Source organism: Delphinus delphis, chromosome 3 (assembly GCF_949987515.2).
Source record: "Delphinus delphis chromosome 3, mDelDel1.2, whole genome shotgun sequence".
NCBI lineage: Eukaryota > Metazoa > Chordata > Mammalia > Artiodactyla > Delphinidae > Delphinus > Delphinus delphis.
The window spans coordinates 75,047,279-75,063,317 of record NC_082685.1 but is presented as its reverse complement, the minus strand read 5'-3'; the positions used below and the strand labels follow the sequence as shown (position 1 = coordinate 75,063,317).

Below are 16,039 nucleotides of genomic sequence, written 5' to 3'. Positions count from 1 at the left end.
CTGATATAATAATGCATTGATTGGTGTAGTTGAAATAAAGAGATTATCTGTTGCTAAAATGGGTTAACTAACATCACAACTCAGGAATATATGCAGGCAACTAGTAATAGCTCCCTAGTTTTATGAGCCCCCTTACATACCTAGGCTTAATTTTATTCCCTTTCTGACTTGAAACAGCCAATGATAAGGAAGGGAATAGTTGCCCTTGGCTGAAAACTCAAGTCCATTTGCTGCTGGTAACTTGCATGAAAACCGGGCAAGCATTCTCTAGGCTGGTCTCCTAGTTGTTAAGAGCTTGAACTAGGTAGGTCATCACCAGAAGGTCTTCTGGTTTCAAGATTTTAGGAGTCTATAAACAGTAAAGTTCTAATCTTCGTTTGAAACCAATTATTTCACTTTATCAAGTAGGAATAATACTGTATATAGATGTCTAATGAAAACCAGTGATGAAAAAAGAGAATTGGCATAGTCAAGATGTCAGCAGTCTTGGTGGAAAGAAGGTGGGGGGGGGGGCCCAGGTTTTTCAGTCTCTTTGGTCACCTTTCATTTAATATTTAATTCAAAGAGTCTCCGTCCTGCTTACAATATGAACTCCCATGTCCCTACCAACATGTCCACGTATTCTTGGGGAGGGGAGCAGTGGTTAATAGTTTCTCTATTCATCTTTTGATACAATTTTCTGATTCCATTGAATTAGCAGTCTCTCATCTCTCCTTATTCAGTTATTCCCTTCTTTTATCATTGCATTGAATCTAAATGCGGAACAGCATTCATTTTTGCTCATATTTTATCCCAAACCATTTACACAAGGTAGTTATGTGTACTAGACCAGGACTGAAGCATTAGGATTAACACAGAGGGTTTACCTCACAGCTTAGCCCAGTAGGCTACTTGTGGAATATACTAGATTCTCTGGTTCTTAGTGCCTTTGCCACTCCCACTGTTGAAAAGCCCCAAATAGGCTGACTCCTCTCACATCTGCCTTCCTTACCTCCCACGTCTCCATGCTTAATAAAGCAAATATACCTAACAGTTTAGCTCTGTTTCTCAACCAGTCCACTGGAGCTCTTTTCACAGCTAGGGAGGATTTCAGTGTATATGCCTAAACAAAGATAATTCTTTCTCTCAAAGGAATTCTGCCTCTCCCTTACAAGTATTTTTTCCTTTGGGGCAAAGTAGGATGGCAAAGTAGGGAGAAGTGAGTAGGGAAATTTGGAGACAGCTTGGGAAGAGGATGCTGGGAAAGGGAACTAGCATCCCTGAGTTGCCCACCAGCTGCAGGACCCAGTGCCAAGGGTTTTACAAGTATTATCCCAGCTAATCATCACGACAAGCCTACGAAGTAGATAGTACCATCATCCCTATTATAAAGACAAGGAGACAGGTTTGGGGAGGTTCAATAACTTGCTCAACAGTATATAGCTAAGTGGCAGATCTGGGATTTGGATACAGGCAATCTTTGTAAATCACTATGAAACGCTGCTGCCTTATCCATTTTGCCGGCGCCCCAGGTACATGATTGCATTCTATTCCTGTGAGTTATGTGCAATTTTCATCATTTTTTCCAAAGAGTAAACTTTCCCAAAGTCACAGAGTTAGGATGTAGTGGCGCCAGGAATCAAACCCAGCTCACGTCACTAATCTCCTAAGTCTGTGTGGCATGTTGCCTTGATGGGCTTTCCATTTAAAATATTGATATACCTATACTTTTCCTTGGGTTTAACAAGCAGAATTTGTAATGATCCCATTAAAAATTTGCCAGGTTTTTTAGTAAACATCACAGAGTTGATGCCTAAGGACATTTATTTTCAAAGTTTACAGTGTGAGCAATAGAAAGAATAGGAGAAAGTGCATCAAAGAAGATTAAAGAAAACACTTTCAGATAGTAAAAATACCATTGGGCAAGAAATACACACATTTAGGACTGTGAGGTATGGGTATTGTTCTAATTTTGGAATTCCAAACCCATGGATTCTGGTAAGAAACATTTTGCCGGGTACTTCAACTTGTCAAAAATAAACGGACTGGCAAGTATGAAAATATGCATTGTCATTTATGTTAAACATTGCAGTGAAAATACTGAATTTTCATTGTCTAAATAAAGTTACTGTGCCCACAGAAACATTTTACACATAAAAATTATGGAAGTGGTAATAGGGATTTTGAGTCTGTTTTTAAAAATGAGCTTAATAGAGAAATTAAGAGAATTTAAAATCAATAAAATGAAACATCAGTCAATATCCATCCCACTGGATGCTTGAATTCCTTTTTTGATGTACCTGGTGGGTATTTGTGCAGCCTTTTCTTGGTTACCTCTAGTGATAGAGAACTCTGTTTTTCCTGAGGCAGGGAGGGACTTCCTTAGGAAAACAGGCTGTACTAAGTGTTACATAATTGAGTGTAATGATGTAATATGTTTTCTGGTATAATCTCTTGATTTTTGTTTTTGCTTAATGAAGCAGGAGAGATTAAATTTCTCCTGTAGAGTTGGTTCAAATTGTTTTCAACAAACTTATGGTTACTGAATGGGAAAGGGGGGTAGGGGAGAGAGATAAATTAGGAGGTTGGGATGAACATATACACACCACTATATATAAAATAGATAACCAACAAGGACCTACTGTATAGCACAGGGAGTATACTCAATATTTTGTAATAACCAATAAGGGAAAAAGAATCTGAAAAAAATAGATATATATGTATGTATAACTGAATCACTGTGCTGTACACCTGAAACCAATACAACATTGTAAATTAACTATATTTCAGTTGAAAAAAAGATACATTGTACAACGCAGAGAATACAGCCAGTATTTTGTAGTAACTGTAAATAGAAAGTAACCTTTAAAAAGTGTATAAAAATTAAAATTTTCATAAGAACTAATAAAAATAAAAACATACATAAATACACAAAATCAAGCCAGTCCCCCCCCCCCAAAAAAAACCCACAAACAAATCCTTTTCAAAAGGGAGGGAATATGAACTAAGGGGAACGATGTTAACCTTGGAGTCAGGAGGCCAATCCCAGCTTCACATAATGGTGGGTCTGAGAGCCAGTCCTGTGATTCCTGAGCATCCCTCCTCCTGGCTGTTTTCGTGGTGCATCTCTTGGGGTTGTTTTAAGAGTTAGATGAAAATGAATATGAAATATGTTTTTTAAAAATAGATCTTTATTGGAGTATAATTGCTTCACAATAATGTGTTAGTTCCTGTTGTACAACAAAGTGAATCAGCCATATGGATACATATGTCCCCATATCCCCTCCCTCTTGAGCCTCCCTCCCACCCTCCCTATCCCACCCATCTAGGTCATCGCAAGGCACCGAGCTGATCTCCCTATGCTATGCTGCTGCTTCCCACTAGCTAACTGTGAAATATGTTTTAATAAGACCACTTTATAGTTCTGTGCTTTATGAGTCATTAAATTGGGAGAGACAATGCTCTAAATGTAGTCAGATGAGTGTAGAGTTCAGTGATGCAGGCGCTTTGCTTACTTATACAGGGGTTGTCAGGGCCTGGAGCACTTGCAGGCAAGAGTTTGTCTGTGTGGGGTGTGGGGTGGGTCCTGGTTGTCAAAGATCTGATGCCAGGAGAGGGAGCATGTGTTCCAGTCTACCTGCAGACGGGTCAGATCTTTCTTTCGGGTAGGAGATGCTCCCAGCTTCCCTTCCCTGAAGCTCTCTGTCCCAGATTCATTCCATCAGCCCCTGGGGACCTCCTACAACGTATTGGCTGGTTCCCTTGAGGGCTGAGGTCCTGGTCTGATTTCAGCAGGTTGATCATGGCTATGGGACCCCACCCAGCTCTGTTCACTTTTCCTAGGGTGAGACTTTACTCCTCATCTGATGGTGAAGGGCCTGCCCTTATGCGGCAGATTTCTGGGACTCACCCATTACCCATCTGCTTTCTATCATTGCTAGCTAGTTGTCTCAACCATATCTTCTGTGTCTCGGATTGGATTCACCTAATACCAAACCATTTCCCAAACATGCCTCTGTTTTCTAAACTTCTGAGACAGTATGTCTTAGACCTGTGGTTTTCAAAATATGGTCTCTGCAGGCTCTTCAATAAGTGGTGCTGGGAAAACTGGACAGCTACATGTAAAAGAATGAAATTAGAACACTCCCTAACACCGTACACAAAAATAAACTCAAAATGGATTAAAGACCTAAATGTAAAACCGGATACTATAAAACTCTTAGAGGAAAACAGGAAGAACACTCTTTGACATAAATCACAGCAAGATGTTTTTGACCCACCTCCTAGAGTAATGGAAATAAAAACAAAAATAAACAAATGCGACTTGATGAAACTTAAAAGCTTTTGCACAGCAAAGGAAACCATAAACAAGACAAAAAGACAGCCCTCAGAATGGGAGAAAATATTTGCTAACTAAGTGACCGACAAGAGATTAATCTCCAAAATATACAAACAGCTCATGCAGCTCAATATCAAAAAAACAAACAACCCAATCCAAAAATGGGCAGAAGACCTAAATAGACATTTCTCCAATGAAGACATACAGATGGCCAACAAATGCATGAAAAGATGCTCAACATCACTAATCATTAGAGAAATGCAAATCAAAACTACAATGAGGTATCACCTCATACCGGTTAGAATGAGCATCATCAGAAAATCTACAAACAATAAATGCTGCAGAGGGTGTGGAGAAAAGGGAACGCTCTTGCACTGTTGGTGGGAATGTAAATTGATACATCCACTATGGAGAACAGTATGGAGCTTCCTCAAAAAACTAAAAATAGAATTACCATGTGACCCAGCAACCCCACTACTGGGCATATACCCTGAGAAAACCATAATTCAAAGAGTCATGTACCACAATGTTCATTGGAGCTCTATTTACAATAGCCAGGTCATGGAAGCAACCTAAATGCCCATTGACAGATGAATGGATAAAGGTGTGGTACATATATACAATGGAATATTACTCAGCCATAAAAAAGAACAAAATTGGGTCATTTGTAGAGATGTGGATGGACCTAGAGACTGTCATACAGAGTGAAGTAAGTCAGAAAGAGAAAAACAAATATCGTATATTAACGCATATATGTGGAATCTAGAAAAATGGTACAGATGAACTGGTTTGCAAGGCAGAAATAAAGACACAGATGTAGAGAACAAATGTATGGACACCAAGGGGGGAAAGGTGGATGGTGGGATGAATTGGGAGATCGGGATTGATATATATACACAAATATGTACAAAATAGGTAACTAATGAGAACCTGCTGTATAGCACAGGGAACTCCACTTTGCTGTACAGTGGAAACTAACACAACATTGTAAAACAACTATACCCCAATTAAAAACAAACAAAAAAACTAAAAGTAAAAAAATAAAAACAAAATATGGTCTCTGGACCAGCAGTATTAGTGTCTCCTGGGAATTTGTTAGAGAAGCAAGTTTTGGGGCCCAACTTCAGACCTATTGTATCAGAAACTCTTAGGATAGGGTCTCGCACTCTCCCTCCAGGGGATTCTGATGCACATTACTGTTTGCACACCCCGTCCTGGACTGTCTGGTTGGCCTCCATGAAGGCAGATTAGGCCACTTCATCTCCCCCTCCTCCCTGTACTAGTCCGAGAGAATTTCTGCCTGGGGTCAGGTTTCACGCTATCTCTACCATCCTGTTGCTCAAATCCATCAAAAGGATCATGATTATTCCTACATATAAATAGTCCAGGTTAAGATTACCATGGGAGCATAACGAGCCACATATTCTGGTGCTGTGATTTACAGACATCCATCCTGACCTGAACTAACTGGGTACTAATTCTGCAATGGCAGACAACATACAATTCTTTAAAAAACAAAAGAAATGCCACAGGAGGGAGTGGTGGGGTTGGTGGAGGAGCTCAAGGGTTTGAAGTCGGCTAGAATATTACCCTATATCACACTCAGGATAACTTCCCTGTACTTCCTTTTTCTCACCTCTTTTTTTTTTTTTTAAACATTTCCTTTAATGAATTTGGAAGGGCTTGCTTTTTGCTTGTTACTTTAAATTTTATTTATTTATTTATTTATGGCTGTGTTGGGTCTTCGTTTCTGTGCGTGGGCTTTCTCTAGTTGCGGCAAGTGGGGGCCACTCTTCATCGCGGTGCACGGGCCTCTCACTATCGTGGCCTCTCTTGTTGCGGAGCACAGGCTCCAGACGCGCAGGCTCAGTAGTTGTGGCTCACGGTCCTAGTTGCTCCGCGGCATGTGGGATCTTCCTAGACCAGGGCTCGAACCCGTGTCCTCTGCGTTGGCAGGCAGATTCTCAACCACTGTGCCACCAGGGAAGCCCTCTCCTCTTATTTTTTCCTTCTGCTCTAGTTCTGATTTTCTTTCTTACAGGAACAGATGAGTAGTTTGACAATGGTACTAGCTAATGAAAAGAAGAGAGCATTACCTTATTTATAGACTTTGGGCATTACTACCTAGCGGCTTAAATGTGAAAGCTGAGGTATGTCTTCATGATTGCTACTTAATTTTCTCAGGAATAACTAAGTGGGAGCTACAACATCTTTGTTTAGCAGCTATGGTTTTCATTAAATTTAATTAAGTCTCCCAGAAGCTTTAAATTTAGGGTAACTTCAAAATTCTGGTGGCTTCTGCTAAGTATAATTATATTCCCTTTACAGCTGCCATGGTTTGGGAAAGCTGGCCTGTCAGACTTAAAAATCTTTAACAAGTTCACCAGTACTTTGGTTTCAGAGAGTCCATTTCCAAGCTCAGCCCTCCCTTCCCTCTCTCCTTTCCTCCCTCCCTCACTCCCTCTTTCTTTCTTCCCCTTTTTGCAGAAGGCTGTGGCTAATGTGAACTTAACAAAAGCTGCCCAGTTATGCTTACAACCTCAGTAATGAGTTGAGGTCAACATTTCTGAGGTTACTTTTGCCAGAAGGATTCTAAGACAGTCTTGGTTGACCACTGGGGTAAGTTGGGGTCCGTGAGTTCACTAGATTCTGTGTCCAAAGAACCAAGTGCACACAAGGCCTGGAGAGGATGAGAACAAGGGTCTGAGGCTGCTTTAATGGCAAACACTCACTGCCAGAGTGGAAGGAGACTTAAGTGCCTGGAGCTTCCCCCTCACCTTCTGTTTAATCCTTTTTCCTTTGAAATAAGTACATCCTTTTTAAATCTAGATTTAGAAAGGACTGTGCAAATTTGCTGTGAAGGTAGTGCAGTAACATTGCAGAAAGCCTTTTGATGTAACCATCAGTGTTTTCCAAACGACAAACTGTGTCATGAGAAGGAATTTGCTCCAGGTCGGTTTTCTGAGCCCTCACCTGTGCAGTCCTGCAAACTGAGGTGGGCATAGGGAGGAGGAGAAGGAACAGGAGTTATTAAACAGCTACAGTGTGTAAAACTGGGCCTCCAGGCTCCAAGATTTTCTTATGAAAAGAGTTCTTCCTCAGAGGTCCCAGAACAATTGCATTTTTGTACTGGTGCTGTAGTTTCATATCAGCATTTTTCTCGCCTAGCTAAGAGTATAATGTATCATTGCAAAGGTAATGAGAGAAGGTTGTCAGGAGTTTGATGAAGTTCAAAATTTTTTTTGTACCCTTGGTATCAACTACACTTCCCTGGGTCTGAACGCAGATTATCCAGGTCAATTCTATTTCTTTCGAAGTAAACAATTTTCAAGTTGCAAGCAGATTTCTGTACTACTTGTGTGCATTCTATTTGTTTCCAGCTGTAATCCTGGGCACATTTAATGACGTGCATAATTGTTATGATGATCTGTTGTCACTGGGGATAAACATCAAGCAGTTGAATAAATTGCCTTAATTAGTATTGTTTTAATACAGCTAAACAAACCAAATGTTTTTAAGTTTTGTTTCCCTTTGATAGTTGTTCAGTATCTATAATCATATTACTATAATCATTTTTTCTATATTATTAGTTTTCCTGCTATCCATACAAAATAAAAATATTTCTCTCCAGTTCAGGATTGAATATGGACTGGATGTTAGACGATATCAAGGAATTTTATTAAGGGTAGCAGTGGTGTTGTGCTTATGTAAGAAAATGTTCTTACGTTATAGAAATGCACACTGAATCATGTAGGACTGAAGTGATATGCTAGTTGATTATACTATTTTTTTGTGCATATTTGAACATTTTCATGATAAAAAGCTCATGGATTGGAAGAATTAATATTGTTAAAATGACCATACCATCCAAGGTAATCTACAGATTTGATGAAATCCCTATTAAAACACCACTGGCATTTTTCATGTGACTGGAATAAATAATTCTAAATTTTGTTTAGAAACACAAAAGACCCTGAATAGCCAAAACAGTCTTAAGAAAAAAAGAACAAAACAAGAGGTATCATGCTCCCTGAGTTCAAGCTAAATTACAAAGCTTTAGTCATCAAAACAGTATTGCGCTGGCACAAACACAGGCACATAGATGAATGGAACAGAATGGAGAGCCCAGAAATGAACTCACACTTATATGGGCAATTAATCTGTGACAAAGGAGGCAAGAAGATAGAATGGGGAAAAAGACAGCCTCTTCAATAAATGGCGTTGGGAAAACTGGACTACTTTCTCACACCTTAAACAAAAATAAACTCAAAATGGATTAAAAACTTAAATGTAAGACCTAAAACCATAAAACTCCTAGAAGAAAACATAGGTAGTATGTTCTTTGACATTGGTCTTAGCAATATTTCTTTGGCTATGTCTCCTCAGGCCAGGGAAACAAAAGCAGAAATAAACAAATGGGACTACATCAAGCTAAAAAGCTTTTGTACAGTGAAGGAAATGATCAACAAAATGAAAAGACTGCCTATTGAGTGGGAGAAGATATTTGCAAACGATATATCCAATAAGGGGTTAATATCCAAAATATACAAAGAATTCATACAATTCAATATCAAAAAAACAAACCACCCAATTAAAAAAGGGGGGAGGACCTGAATAGAAATTTTTCCAAAGAAGACAAATAGATGGCCAACAGACACATGAAAAGATGCTCAACATCACTAATCACCAAGGAAATGTAAATCAAAGCCACAATGAGACACCACCACCTCACACCTGCCAGAATGGCTATCAAAAAAACAACAAATAAAAACTGTTGGTGAGGATGTGGAGAAAAGTGAATCCTTGTGCACTGTTGGTGGGGATGGAAATTGGTGCAGCCACTATGGAAAAGAGTATGGAGTTTCCTCAGAAAAATAAAAATAAAAATACTGTATGATCCAGCATTTCCACTTCTGGGTAGTTATTCAAAGAAAATGAAAAATTAGTTCAAAAAGATGTACGTACTTCACTGTTCATTGTAGCATTATATACAATAGCCAAGTTATGGAAGCAACCTAAGTGCCCATGAATAGATGAATGGATAAAGAATATGTGGTTATATATATATACAATGGACTATTACTCAGCCATAAAGAAGAATGAAATCTTGCTATTTGTGACAACATGGATGCACCTAGAGGGTATTATGCTAAGTGAAAAAAGTCAGACAGAGAAAGACAAATACTGTATGATTTCCCTTTATGTGAAAGCTAAAAAACAAAACAAATGAACAAACATAGCAAAACAGGAACAGAATCATAGATACAGAGAACAAATGGGTGGTTGCCAGAGGGGAGGGAAGAAGGGGGATGAGAGAAATAGGTGAAGGAGATTAAGAAGTATGAGCTTCCAGTTACAAAATAAATGAGTCCCAAGTATGAAATGTTCAATGTGGGGAATATAGTCAATAATAATGTAATATCTTTGTATGGTGACCGTTGGCAACTAGACTTATTGTGGTGATCATGTTGAATGTATAGAACTATTGAATCACTATGTTGTGTAATGGGAACTAACATAGTGTTGTAGGTCAATAATACTGCAAACCCAAATAAACTCACAGAACAAGAGATCAGATTTGTGGTTACAGGAGGTGGGGGGGTGGGGAGAGGGGGCATCTGAAGGTGGTAACAAGGTACAAACTTCCAGTTATAAAATAAATAAGTACTAGGGATGTAATGTTCAACGTGATACATATGATTAACACTGCTGTATGTTATATATGAAAGTTGTTAAAGTAAACCCTAAGAGTTCTCATCACAAGGAAAAAATTTTTTCTTTTATTTTGTATCTATATGAGGTGATGGTTGTCACTAAACTTATTGTGGTAATAATTTCATGATGTAGAAGAGGCAAATCTTCACGCCGTACACCTTAAACTTAGATAGTGCTGTATGTCAATTATATCTCAATAACATTGGAAGGAAAATAAAATTAGCCCCTTCATACGCGTGCACGCCATAATGCAAAGCTACCGCCTTTGATCCGCACACATAGAGTGAACCCCACCCCCTCTGCCCAGTTTGAAAAGATGAGCAAGGAAGTCTAGAAAATGCTAGGGTTACTCCGCAGTCCTTGTGACAACCAGAAGCACCCCCACGTGTCCAAGTGAGCCTAGGAGGCTGGCATCTGAGTACTTGGTGCAGGGCTGGGTGGGGTCAAAGGGTGGGAAAGGAAAGGAAAGCCTCTGCATCCAGGCTGAGACTGCACGAGATATTCGTGCTGGGGAAAGAAGGGCTCCAGTCCCTGAGGCTGTGTTTCTGGGGCACTGCTGTCCTGTGGTTCTTGCCTCCTACCCATCACATTCCCCTCCATTTCCAGAAAGTGGTTCTTAGGTGCTTCCTACAAACTCCATCTACTTGCTGATGGCTGAAATCCCCGTAAGAGGAGAAAGCATTTCAATCTCTAATCCATGATAAGATATATAAAAGCAAACACCTGGTTGAGATGAAGCATTGGCATTCATTTACCCCGAGGTCTCATCAGTCAACAAGTGTTAAGTATTGAAATGAGAGCTTTTCCTAACGAGAGGGGAAGAAGGTGGTGAGGACGGTGCCTGGAAAGCGGAAGAGGCCGCTCCGGACTCATTCTGGTCTGTGTGTGGACTGACAAAGGCCTTTCTTGCTTCTGTGGCCTCTGGTGCCTGAGGTACGGAAGACCCTGAGGGAAACCCCGAGGTGTGCTTTTGAAGCAAGAAGCCTTCCTGTTATATTTGGCCAATGGAAATCAATTTCATTGCTCTACAGTATGAGGTTTTCTTTTTTCCAAATGTGACAGGGGAAGAGGTCTTAGAGGTTCAGAGATGGCAAGTGTAAATTAGGGAGCTAAAACCAGACAATGGCAAGCATGGCTGACACGTGTTCTCTGTCTACTTAGGTGCTAGCATGGCCGCATCATTTTGGATATTGTAACAACTGAGTTTTCCTCTCTGACACTGTTACATGGAGACTGGGCTGCACAAGTGAAACAGGTGATCTCTGATATCTAATACAGTGTGTTTTTACCTTGTATTAACAAGGTACTTTTAAATCCTTGCTTTTTACCATAAATTAATTGTAGTTGTTAATATGCTTTGGCATTGTCTTAAATCATTGTGTTAGCTGTGAGAAGATCATTCAGAAAGGGTTTTTTGTGTTTTTTTCTGTTTTGATAAAGATTGCTCATGACTGCTCCCTGAACTATCTCACATACAGTATTAGACATAAGGTAATCAGTACATGATTTTGCTCCATGACCAAAAAAACAGTGCTTTGTGGAAACCTGCTTTGTGCCAGGGACTCTAATAGAGCCTAAGCTATGTTTTAAGTGTATTGTAAATGGCTTGGAATGCAGAGGAATAAATTAAGATGACTGTAAGGGGATGTGAGTCCAGCCACATTCCCACCTTTCCTGCCCTTATGCTGTCTCTATTGCAGTTGTTAGTCTACTGAGGACGTGTTTTTTTTTTTTTTTTTTGCGTTATGTGGGCCTCTCACTGTCGTGGCCTCTCTCGTTGCGGAGCACAGGCTCCGGACATGCTGGCTCAGCGGCCATGGCTTATGGGCCGAGCCGCTCTGCGGCATGTGGGATCTTCCCGGACCAGGGCACGAACCCGTGTCCCCTGCATCGGCAGGTGGACTCTCAACCACTGTGCCACCAGGGAAGCCCTGAGGATGTGTTTTTACCTCTCAGAATTGTTCACAAGCTATTAAAGTGTTTGCAATAAGAGAGGCTAATACCAGACTGCCCCCTCCCTCTGAGTATGGAGAGGTTTTAAAATGAAGAGGGACTTACTGACTTGCTAATAAATGTTGAACTCTTAAAAGTGCTTTAGAGAAATCGTGACCTGGTGAGCAGTTTGCATCTGCCTTCAGAAAAGAGCCAAGTTTTTCCTTCATTGGGCTTTTATCTGAATCAGAAGATCAGTAACAGTAATGTGATCCTGAGACAAGGGCAACAGTGGTCTAGTAATGAAGCAGAGGGAATGTGGAAAATTCTGAAAATCGTGGCAAGGGAAAAGGATCCAGAATCCAGAAGGCACAGTATCAGTAGCAGTGACTTTAGTAAGTGATTATGGAATCCAGGATCTCTAGAGTAGGTGAGGGCTGCAAACGAATTCTTGAGGGTTTTAGCTGTTTTTCTAATCTTTTTAACCTTAAAGTTGGTGTGTGTTGAGAAAAGTCAGTATCTTTCCAGACTGGAGGTTAATGCACAGCGATTTATGCAGCGGTTTTCAGATCATGGTCATGGAATCAGCAGCATCAGCATCATCCAGGAAATTGCTAGAAATGCAAATTCTTGGGCCCAGATCAGACCTACTGAATCAGCAGTTTGTTTTAACAAGTTACCAGGTGATTCTGATGCCTGCTTAAGTAGGAGAGCCACCTGTCTACATCCTTTCAGTGGATCCCACCCGTAGGTATGTGGGATTTCCAGAACTCTTTGTGAATTGGTGAGATTAGAGCTTGGTTTGTAAGCTCTCCTGTAGTGAATGAGTAAACAGGAGGTTGAGTTTTGGCAGCTAAAGTTGGCCACAGATTTAAGAACAAGATTTCTTTTCCTAAAAATCTTGGAGATATTTTGCCTCTTCAGAATAAAATATTCCTGAAGCTAAGAAGGAAAGTACTGACTTAAAGAGGAAAAGGAATAAAGGGTGATTCTGGGAAACACCAAGACACACCTGACTGGTTATTAGTTGACAATATGAAAATCACTGTGCCCCAAAGAAAACTTATTTGATGACATTAAATGAAATTTTATCCAAATGAAAGCATATAAAAAGGAAATATGGATGGATAATTACCATGAAATTGTTGAATTTCAGTAACGGCAATTTTTCATTTGTAGAAATTACATTTTTAACTCTGTACCACCTCAGAGAAACCATCAGCAGGAAAAGTCATGGGAGTTTTAGTCATTTTTAGCCTTGGATCAGTTATATAGCATGTTTGTGATGAGAATCAAATGGTATAAAGATTAAATATGAAGGCCCTCTTGCAAATCATTATATGTGTAATGTGTTCTTCACGTTAAGGTCAGTTCATTTGGTAATATAAGGAATTCCAATTGGAATATGGAATTTTATGAATATTTTCTTTCGTCAATGTGACCAGAATTTAGGTGGCTACCATGTGGACAGAATAGTAATAGTGTTCTCACCCTTCCTCCAAATAATGTTAGGAAGAGTTAGCCACATTCAGGGGGTGGTGGGATGAATTGGGAGATTGGGATTGGTATATATACACTATGTATAAAATAGATAACTAATAAAAAAAGTTGTATAAAAAAATAAAATTCATAAACTAAAAAAAAAGAGAAAGAAAAGAGAAAGAGTCAGCCACATTCATATGAAGGGTGAATAAGATTTTTTGACCACAGAGTTACACCGCTATGGAAAAGATACAAAATTAAAAGTAACCGAATTTTACCTCAAGTCAAACCAAGGTTTTTGAAAATGAGAACGCTTATATGCATAAAGGAGAAACCATATACAAAAGTAAAAATATCACCTTAGGAATGCCTTCCCTTTGAGATATGGGGCTCTTAATTTTCTAAAATTACCCCTTCCCTTGTGTGGATATTATATGCTCAGCTAACGATTCCTTATTGAGCATCCTTTTTGGCTGAATAGCTTCCCTATCAAACTATCCCAGAATGGTGAAGACTGAGATAGATTTTTAGAAGATTGGGTATATCAGACACTGACTAAAAAAGGATTCCCCAGTTCCTCATATGTCCACTCTATGACTTATTCTTCCCATTATATGTTTTAGAAATCAATTGTGAATCAGGTTTCTGTGAGTCATTTTTGTAAACAATAGTCTTTTGAATCTTTTTAATAAAATATGTGCTTTCTGCTACTAGATGTCTAGAAAAAAATGGAGTAATATATCTTCCTCGGAGCTCTAGTGAGGATTCTTTTATGTTAATATTCTTTTAAACAAATGAAGCTTCAGGATAAAAGTTCATTCAGCAATGTCTATGGGAAATAAATGATAAGCCACAGGCCATATTCAGAAATGCAATCAGAGGGCTTCCCTGGTGGCGCAGTGGTTGAGAGTCCGCCTGCCGATGCAGGGGGCACGTGTTCGTGCCCCTGTCTGGGAAGATCCCACATGCCGCGGAACGGCTGCGCCCGTGAGCCATGGCCGCTGAGCCTGCGCGTCCAGAGCCTGTGCTCCGCAACGGGAGAGGCCACAGCAGTGAGAGGCCTGCGTACCGCAAAAAAAAAAAAAAAAAAAAGAAATGCAATCAGAAAAGAAGGCTAACTTTTAACTTAGGGCTGTTTTTTAACTTTGTGGGACATAAGTCATGCTAGAAGGCTGGCGATAGATAACTACATACATACATAATATTTGTATATGTAACCAGGCAAAAGTACTTCTTCCCGTGGCAGGCCAAACAAAGTCAGTATGGGAAGAAAACCTTCATTATATTTAAACAGTGAGAATATGTGAGATTAAGACTTTGGAAGGCAGAATGTGGGAATAAACATTAAAATGAGAGGAGGAGGATCTATTATTTCAACTATAAGCCGAGTGTTTGTATACATTATATCATATAGTCCTCAAAAGAAGCTTCAAGGATAATAGCTCCAGTTTACAGATGAAGTACGGACGGATCAGGAATATCCTCAAGAACTTGGACTAAAAATAGGGGTTTATTGCAGAAATCTTATCGAAGACCCAAATCTTCGGTGCTGGGGTGGTAAAGTCCAGGCAATGCCAGAGCCCTGATGGGATAAACAGTTGATAAAAACATACATAAGCTGACTGGCACGATTCCTCATTTACTGCCTCCTCTCAATGCTGCTGTTCCCTGAGTTTACTCATAAAATCTTGGCCAAAGAAATTGTTCAAAGGAGGTAGATAAAAGTCCAGTATCCAGAATATATAAGTAACTCTTACAAATCAACAATAAAGAGACAAATAACCCAAATAAAAACGGGCAAAGAATTTGAATAGACCATTATCCAAAGAAGATATACAAATGCCAATAAGCATGTGAAAAGATGCTCAACGTCATTTGTCATTAGGAAAACTCAAATCAAAACCATAATGAGATACCTCTTCATAACCACTAGGATGTGGAGAAATTGAAACCCTTATTCATTTTGCTGATGGGGATGTAAAATGGTGTTGCCACTGTGGAAAAGTTAGGCAGTTCCTCAAATAGTTAAACATAGATTTATCACATGACCCAACCACTTGACTCCTAGTTATAGACTCAGAAGAACTGAGAACATAAAACTGAGAACACACAAAAACTTGTACATGATGTTTGTAGCAGTATAATTCATAATAGCCCAAAAGTAGAAACTCAAATGTCCATCAGCTCATGAATGGATGAACAAAATATGCTATATGCATGCAATGGAATAATATTCCACCATAAAAAGGTAGAGGCACTGATATCTGCTACAACGTGGGTGAACCTTTAAAACATTACGCTGAGTGAAAGAAGCCAGCCATAAAAGGCTACATATTGCATGATTCCATTTATGTGATTGACCCAGGATAGGAAATTTATGGAGACATAAAGCAGATCAGTGAGCGAAAGAAGGAAATGGAAAGTGATGACTAATGTATATGGGTGCTCTCTTGGGGTAACAAAAATGTTCTGAAATTAAATAGTGATAATAGTTGCACATTCTTGTAAATATACTAAAAGACCAGTGAATTGTACACTTGAAAAAGGGTGAGTTTGATGGTATATGAATGATATACTAATAAAAAAACCCTT

The 16,039-nt window shown here is 39.4% G+C and overlaps 1 protein-coding gene across 1 annotated transcript in view; it reads left to right on the top strand.

Moving 5' to 3' along the window:
* Positions 1–5,795: 5,795 nt before the first annotated feature.
* The window catches only part of FAM170A (family with sequence similarity 170 member A), a 55,762-nt gene continuing 45,518 nt past the window's right edge, over positions 5,796–16,039 (top strand). The window contains exons 1-3 of the mRNA XM_060008971.1: positions 5,796–6,468; positions 6,806–6,937; positions 11,195–11,288. The gene's annotated coding sequence lies outside the window, so the exon portion shown is untranslated. The remainder of the gene's footprint in view (positions 6,469–6,805; positions 6,938–11,194; positions 11,289–16,039) is intronic.